This window comes from Adiantum capillus-veneris, chromosome 23, assembly GCF_014529385.1.
Source record: "Adiantum capillus-veneris isolate H3 chromosome 23, ASM1452938v2, whole genome shotgun sequence".
NCBI classification, from domain to species: Eukaryota; Viridiplantae; Streptophyta; class Polypodiopsida; order Polypodiales; family Pteridaceae; genus Adiantum; species Adiantum capillus-veneris.
Window position 1 is genome coordinate 56,981,745 of NC_140953.1, and position 9,230 is coordinate 56,990,974.

Consider the following 9,230-nt stretch of genomic DNA (forward strand, 5'->3'; position numbering starts at 1 on the left):
CCTTCCAATGAGATATAATGATATAAAAACCATAGCGATACTAGATAGTGGGGCAGGCATAGCCATAGCCACAAAAGCAATATGGGAATCATGGGGAAAATCAGCCATTAGACAGACTCGAACGAAATTTCAATTGTCTTATGGACACATCAAAAAACCCTTAGGACTGCTTGAAAAAGTGATAGTTAATTCCTGTGGAATTGATTATCAACATACTTTTGCAATAGTGGACTTTGGAAAGAAACTCAATGATAAAATCATCTTGGGAAGACCTTTCATGCGACAAGTACAACTCATCCAGGATTCGGGAAAGAATTATCTGTACTTGAAGCAAGTGGGATCAATAACAAGGGTTAATCTAAAGATCACACTTATAGAGATGTTATGAAAACATCCATACAAGAATCTGACTCAATCTCTTCGGTTGAAACTAAGATTCCATCTTGGTTGAACAAAGACACACCTATTTGGATGTGCGGAGCTTCAAAAAATGGGAGCTTAAAACGAGAAGAATGTATACTAGAAAGGGATTGCATATGAAGCTTATGTACGTGAACCCTTTTGAGAGTATTTTTTTGAGCCATTCGAGTGGACTCAAATTTTAGCAACAATGGATGTGTGTGTGAATATGTCCATGCCTACTCAATTTTGCAACAAGGACGGCTATACATAATTCCCATACAAATGATGTCTACCCTTCACATTGAAGAAGAAGTTCAAGAATCCAAAGACTTAATGAAAGTTCAACAAGTCTTTTTAGACCTCTAGTATGATGCAACAGACGAGTTAGAAGAACATTCAGCTACCTCAGATAATTCGGGGTCCGAAAAAGAACATGTGAGAGTTAAACTACTTATGAAAGGAGGGGAGGAAAAGTTTTTTTACTTTCCAAACCAAAAACCAAGAAGATAAAAATGGTATAGAAGAAAAAGAGACACCAGAAACTTGAAATCTAAACCCATTCCATTAGTCTCCAGTAGAACACAATTCCGATGCAAATAGATGCACATGATTGTGCCAAAGACAAAATCACTGGTAGATATCCTTCCGATGAAAAGCAAGAAATATCAAAAACATCACAAAAAACAAGAAAGGATACTCAAACAGAACCTAGTTACTAGAACAAGGATTCAACCATGACACGAGTTGAACGAAGAAAGAAGTATCAAGAGTTGAAGAAAGCTCTAAAGAAGATGTATACCACTAAATTGGAAACCACCAAGGAGGAAGGTAAAGATGTAATGAGTGTTCATCCCATTACAAGAAATATACTCTCCAAGACCAAAAGATCATATTTAAACAACCTGTCATGGAACTAAGAAAACAGGGCAAGTCCTATGAAGGACCTGAAAACGTAAAAAAAATTTTTATGGCCGAACCAGGAGAAGAGCCTAGACCTGCCTACATTGCAAACGACCTGGCAAGAGGAGAAGAAGTGGTTTTGTTAAGCTTATTGAAAGAACTCCGAGATATCTTTGATTGGTCTTATAAGGATCTCAAGGGTGTTGATCCAGAAATCTATCAGCATACCATACCTATGAGGGATGATGCAAAACCAAGCTGACAGAGGCCTTATGCTTATAATGAAACTTTTGCCAGGAAGATCAAAGAAGAGATAGAAAAGCTAAAGGAATCCAAATTTATTTATGAAATTGAACACACAGATTGAGTGTCTTCAATTGTTGTAGTACCCAAGAAAAATGTAAAATTAAGAATATGTGTCAATTTTAAGAAAGTGAATGCAACTACCATTAGAGACAACTATCCTCTTCCAATCACTGAGCATGATTTAGAACAAGTTGTAGGAGGAAAAGAAGATTACAGCCGTTTAGATGGCTTTTTGGGATACAATCAACTTTTGGTTGACCTCAAAGACCAGCATAAAACTACCTTTGCAACTGAATGGGGTATTTTTGCCTAGCGGGTCATGCCTCTTGGGTTAACTAATGCTCTTGCCACCTTTCAAAGATTGATGAGCCATGCTTTTAAAGAATACCTTCGGAATTTCTTGGAAGTATATATGGATGATCTATGAGTACATTAATCAATCCGGGCTGATCATTTTTGACACCTCAAAAAGGTATTCAAAAAATGTAGACCTTATAGGATTTGCTTAAATCCTGAAAAGAGCACATTTATGGGCAGACAAAGAGAACTTCTTGGACATATAGTGTTTAAAAATGGCATAGCTACTGATATGGATAAAACTCATGTTATTGTTGAATTGCCTAGACCAAAAACGGTCAAAGGGGTTCAAGCTTTCATGAGACATTGTGGATATTACAGATGATTCATTTATATGTACGCTATAATTGCAAAACCCATGTACAGCTTAATTACACTCTTTGAATGGACTGATGAGTGTGAAGAATCCTTCATGAAGCTTAAGTAAACTCTCACTTCAGCCCCAATATTGAAAGCACCAAATTGGAATAAGATATTCCACATACATGTAGATGCTTCCAATTTTTCCATTGGGTGTATACTAGCTCAACCAAGAGATGGAAATTTTGATTTTTCTATTTCTTATGCTAGTAGACAATTGAATATGGCACAGAGAAACTATACAACCACCGAAAGGGAAGGCTTAGGGATGATTTATGTTGTAAAAGAGTATAGACATTACCTATTACCACCAAGCCTTATTGTACTTGGTCAACAATCCATGCAACACACAAAGAATAGTGAGATGGTTCATCATTCTTTTGGAACTAGATTTCATTGTAGTTGTGAAAAAGGGCACCACCCACCAAAGATCAGATCATTTATCAAGGATTATTCCAGGAGAACCACCAAAGGGACTAGACGATGATCTTGCTACACCGGAGGCGTGGAGTTCCCTGCAAAATAACCAAAATAGCATACTACAAACCATAACACAGACTAATTGACATACCTTGCAACCACATAGACGCATAATCGCAAAATACACGAACAAAAAGAGACAGAGTGCGAGAGAGAGCAATAAGGCGCGTACAGACTCACCTCCTGGAAGGGAGTGCTACGACGGCACGCGAGAGAGAAGAGAGAAGAAGGGAGAAGAAAGACACAAACACTGGATGCAATCCCCCCCCCCCCCCCCTGTGCAAGAGTGACCATTTCCCTCTTGCATGTATTTCATTTATAGATTTCTTGAATGGTCAATGTGAGTACAAACTGGCCGGCCGGTCATAAATGGCCAAAGCTCATAAAGAGCACTTGAATAATAAAATGGACATAAAATATGATATCCTTTTGCAATATCTTAGCTCGGTCAAGCCTTTTCCACCTGTCACAGCTGCAATAAATAATAAGATATCAATTCCATAACATACCTCTCCGTTGGAAAGCAACTGTTCTCAGTTGCGAAGATAAAAATCTGCAAACAATACTTGTCAAAAACAGTGATTAGTATGTTGTGTCAAAAACATCACATAATAAAAGAAAACTAAACAATCATTAGCTTATGCCTACCGTCATCCACATACTACCTATTCTAGTGTCCCATACCACTAGAATAAGCAGTATATGTCATACCCTAATGAATCAGGATATCATTGGTCACACTCATCATTATTCTCATAATGTCAAGTCCCATCACATAAATGCTGCTATAATAATCATCAGATACCAAATCCCAATCCAATTCCAATTTCCACAATATAAGTTCAAATCCAAATCACTTTTATTATGTACCCGGGTAACAAAATCATACCAGTTATAGTGGTGGCCAGCCACTGCAGCATGATTTTGTGATCGGTGTTGCCTCAACCAGCGAATCTACACCAAGAAGACATGCTGCATAGATTGGCGAATCTGCATTTACCATTGTGATAGATCTGCAAATTGTTAATGTGCTGCCTAAATTGGCAGATCGGCACAGATAATTGGTGTTGCCTAAATCGGCGAATCTAGACCAAGATGACCATTTACACACTGCCTAAATCGGCGGATCTGTGTGCATGTGACCAATGGATGAGGCAAGGCCTAAAAACATTAAAAAATGTACTACCTATTGCATACCACATTGGAGTAAAATTGAGTAACAAAGTACTGACAAATTGGTATTTAACGGAAAGCACCGCGACTCACGTGAGTAGCTGCATATCTCAATGTGAAATAATCGCAATAGCAATTTTGTTTAATACAAGTATTGGCACAATGTTAGAGAATGCAGGTAATTAAGAGAGCCATGCCTTCTTTCAAGAAATAAATGGTAATCAAGCTGATAAGTAAATGTGTTGAATTTATGTAACGTTTTTGTTCTCTGTGTAATGGTATTAAGAAATATGCGTAGGACTATGAGTATCTGAGAGAGTGATATCAGTGTATAATTACTTGTGTTTTTTCAAAACCCAAAATGAAAATGTGGAGAGAACTTACCTGTTTGCTCTCTGTAAATCATTAGACTCTGGATGATGTACTGCATCTGAAATATGTACCAGTTTGTGCGTGGGGAGAGAGGTACAAGTAGGAGACAGCTGTAACTAGCAAAAGTCGTTTACAATGATTAGCCTTGGTTTGACTAGAAAGTGAGACGGAATTAATATATTGTTGATTTTTTTTGTTTGAATAAATGCAGCAGCCCCTTGATATCACAAACTGTTATCTCTAAAGTGCTCAATACTGTATTTTAAAAAATCCAAAAAAAAAAAATTGTGTAAAGTGCATTGACTAGTGTTTAGTCATGATACCACAAGCATACTAATGATTAATCATTATAAACAGTGGATTGATCCAACAAATAAAGAAAACCGTAGCTACTCTATCAGACATTTCCAGCTAGACCTCAAAGTATATAAGAGAATATGCATCAAGAAAATGCCTCACAAGACAAAAAAACTTAATCTTCTCTTGTAAACTTGTACTAGGTACATAGTATGAAAGTTTGCAGCATGTACAAATTACATAAACTAAGCTAGATAATTCCTTGAAAGTCAAATAATGCAAACCACACGAGGTAGAGCCTTGTTAGTCAAAATTAAGGGAAGTAAATGTGTAATTAGTTGGAATAGAAGAATAAGGATCGCAGAAGGAGGGATGCCAGTTTGCGCATTAACGAGACACTCATACAGTAGGTGTGTTTGTGTGGTCACAAGTAATGGCCATGGATAGTGTGCCAAAAATACAATCAGGATAGATGGGTCGCACTTTGAGCTTGCTCAAAATAGCATAGTTGGAATTAATAAGCATATTTTACTAGCTATATGATAAACAACTACTAATAAACTATATAAACATAATTATTATCTAAGTTCTAACCAATAACATCAAATATATAAAATTATAAACAATCATCTCTTTCTCTATATACTGTATTTTAATTTACTATTTAAAATAATAATAATAATAAATTCAATTGTTTGATTATGATACCAATATAGTTTCAGATGCAGTAGATGAGAGGGAGAGCGAGAAATAAAATGAAATAAAATGCTACATTAAACACCTTCAAAGGCCAAAATTACATATGATATAATCTCAATGGAGCTAATTACAATATTTGGGTATAAAAATAAAATGAATTGAAGTGTGAAACTAAGGCAAGAGCCTAAAATCTACATGCTAAAATCATCATCGACATTGTGGCGGTGTTGCAGAAAGTATTGGAGCGGTTGTTGCAGAGCTGCGTCAATGTTCGCTGTTGTAGGTAGACATACTCTATCATGAAACCTGCTTCTCCGTCCCCGCAACCCTTCCTTCGGCGAATAAGATCGAATTAAGAACAAACTCTAGCACGGCAAATGGACATCCAACTTGAAGGTGCAGGTATAAGACGGCACCTCATTGAGGTTGGGTTGCCTGCCTATGATCAGCATTGCCTTGTTCATGATGCTTTGCCGGATCATAAACTGATTAGGACCTCTGGTATTGATGAAGTGCCTCTCCAAGTAGACATCGGCGGATTGCGACTCTCCAGATTTGGATTGCGGAGCAGCAACATACACATTGCAGCAGGAAACTAAACGGAGGGATTCAAGAATTGATTATGTGAGCTGCTGGCAGAAATCTCGAAAAGCCCAAAAATATGGAGCAGATCCCTAGTCCTGCATCAAACCTGGCTAAGAAGGTAACGAGCCCACCTTCAAAGCATGTGTGTGCACCTCCCAAGATCTGCAGAATTGAAAGCTGATCCCTGCATGAGAGAGAAGAGGAGATGCACGGATCTGAAGAGAGGGAGAAGGAAGGGGAGGGGGAGGTGTGCACACACACAACAGTAGATGCCGAGCGCAATGCTTTTTCTACATGTGTGGCTTGAGAACGAGGACATAGAGAGTTGAGTTGTGGTAGGAGAGGAAGTGGAATAGTTGGTAGGAAGGAAGAGAGAGATGTTATTGTTCTGCATGCGCAAGGGAGGGAGGGGGCAGTTGGAGGGCTGAAAGTGTACTGAAGCTCGTGGTCACGAAGGGCGGATGCAGCGGGTGATAGCCACATGAGTGAAGGGTGTATTGCATGAGTACTGGGATGCACATGCAGTGGTACCCGCGAGTAAACATGCCAAAGAAGGGGTGGGCATGAGTAGGTGAAGCAAGCGATTGGGTACGAGACGTGCAAGAAAAAAAAAATGTGGACGTCATTAGATATCAAGAGGGGGAGAGAGAGAGCTGATTGAGAGGGTTGGTTGGTCCACACCCTAGCCTCCATCACGCTCTGCAACACTGGTTGCATGGCGTTCGGTGAGAACTGAGAGAAAGAGAGCGAGAGAGTTATTCTACGGGCTGCCATCGGCATGCGGTGCCCAGGCTGTAGGAGTGGGTGACTGTGTGTACACCTAAAAATATAAAGCAACATGCATGCGCAGTCTGTGGGAATAGCTGGCTGAGACAGAGTGAGTGCCGCAAAGTTGGTGAGGACTACATGGCGACTGAAGAGGTGATGGCTAGGAAACTGTGAGAGAAAGAGAGAGAGATGGAGTGGTTGGTGGGAAAACTGGAGCTGCAAAGGTTGGTGGGGGATTGGCTACGCAGCGTAGTGATGCATGGGAGGAAGTGTGGGGTGTGATGATTGGCAGACGTTAGTTACTGTTGGTTGTGCATGCAGTGCAACATAACCAACTGCCGATAAGTCAAATCAAAATACGAAACTGATACTCCTATGCTACCGTTCATTCAAGAACTGTGAGTGAACGATCGAGGTGCTCGGTCGTTGTCGGCTATTGTTGGGCAGTTGTGCAGTTGCCAACCCCTGTAGAGAAATGAACCTGCAGTTGGGTCAAGGCAGAGTTTATCGTACGTAGAGTCGGAGACATCATAAGGGGAGACAAGGTGGATTTTCCAGGTGCAAGCATGCGCATTTCTCGAGCTACTCGTCTGCTGATGAAGGAAGGTCTGCCTGATACTTCGATAGGAAGCACCACGGAGGAGCAGAGGTGGCGACTTGGGGTGTCAGTGGTATTGATGGCTCCCCTGATGATGACGAGCTCCAGTCATATGGGTTTATATATATATATATATATAAATTATGTAGCGTATTTTTTTTTTCTTTTTAATGATTCAATTTGTATCTATTGGGGGGGTTTCCCATTATCAACAATGAATATTTTACTATCAACCCTGCTGATTCTCTCTAATCCATCTTGGTCTTGGTATGAGTAAACGCCACCAAAGAGCAATTCAAACTGAAGCAAGCGACTATGCTCTTATTGAAAACCAATTGTATCAAAGAGAAAAGGATAAACGTCTGCGTCTTTATGAAAATGAGGACGAATATATTCCCATTATAGAACAAGCACATGCTAGATTAGCTAGAGGTCACTTTTCAAGTGAAACCACCACAAGAGCAATCTTAATAGCAGGCATATGGTGGCCAACACATGTTGCAGATGCCAAAGAATATGTTTGAAGGTGTGATGCATGTCACAGAGAAAAAATTCCAACTATGTAGATAGCATGCCTTTAAGACCAATGATGGGGGCTAGAGATTTTGCAAAATGGGGTATAGACTTTGTTGGGTCAATACAAGCACATGCTTATAGAACCCAACCCCAATATACCATTGTAGCTACGGACTATTTGACCAAGTGGGCAGAGGCTAAAGCAACACAAAAGAATGATGCCACAACCACAACCGCATTCTTGTATGAGAATGTGTTCAAAAGATATGGAGTGCCAATAGAAATTGTCAGTTATAGGGAAACTCATTTCCTCGATGAGGTAATTGAGTATCTTCTTAATGAATTTATGGTCATCCATAACAAATTGGCTCCCTATCATCCACAAGAAAATACACAAGTTGAGCACACAAATAACATTCTTAGCTCGATATTGACTAAAGTGGTTAGTTCAAGACAGACTGATTGGGAAATGAATCTCCATGACACTCTATGGGCTAATAGAGTTTCATTCAAGACAGCTTTAAATGCTACACCCTTTAACCTTGTTTATGGTCTTGATGACATACTACCGATAAAATTTCTATTGCCGACACTAAGTGTAGCTAAGGATCTTGAGTGGACTAGACATGAATTGTCAGAGAGGCTTGAAGATTTAGAAAATTTTGACGAGCAAAGGCTAATAGCTATAGCTCACATCTATGCATAAAAGCAAAAACAAAAATAGTTTTTGGATTCCCATGTAGTTACAAAAATCTTCAAAAAAGGGGACTCAATTTTAGACTACTCCCTTAAGCAACACATTCCTAAGTTTAAGAATAAGGGAAACGGACCGTTTATCATTGAAGATGTATCCCCAAGTGGAGCAGTTAAGTTGTCCATCCTAGATGGTGAACCAATGGCTAATTGGATTAGTGGATGTCGTTTAAAGAAGTACAATTTTCCATTAACCAATGAATCGCTAGAAAATATGCGTGCAGCAAATCAAAGAAAGATAAAACGACAGCAGGTCATTGATGAATCCCAAGAGGAAACTCCGCTTAGAGTACTCAAAAGGAAATTTGCTCTTAAAAATCAACAAATACCTATTTCCATCAACACTCTGGAGCTAGATGAAAGACTATGGGAATTACAAAAAGATACAGTTTCAATGGATGATGAATGGTTAGATGAAATGGACCTTCGCATCAAAGTAAAAATGAACAATCATATCACAAATGCATTGGTTGATACAAGAGCTCGAGTAAATGCAGTCAGTTATTCCACGTACAAAAATGCAACGGATCAGTCTTTGACATCAGGAATATCGGCTATAAAGGATACAACAAGAACCCAACACCGGCACTGGGAGTATTCAACTTAAATGTGATAGTACATGGATGTTCATTCCCTCATGAGTTTGTATACAACACATGAATGA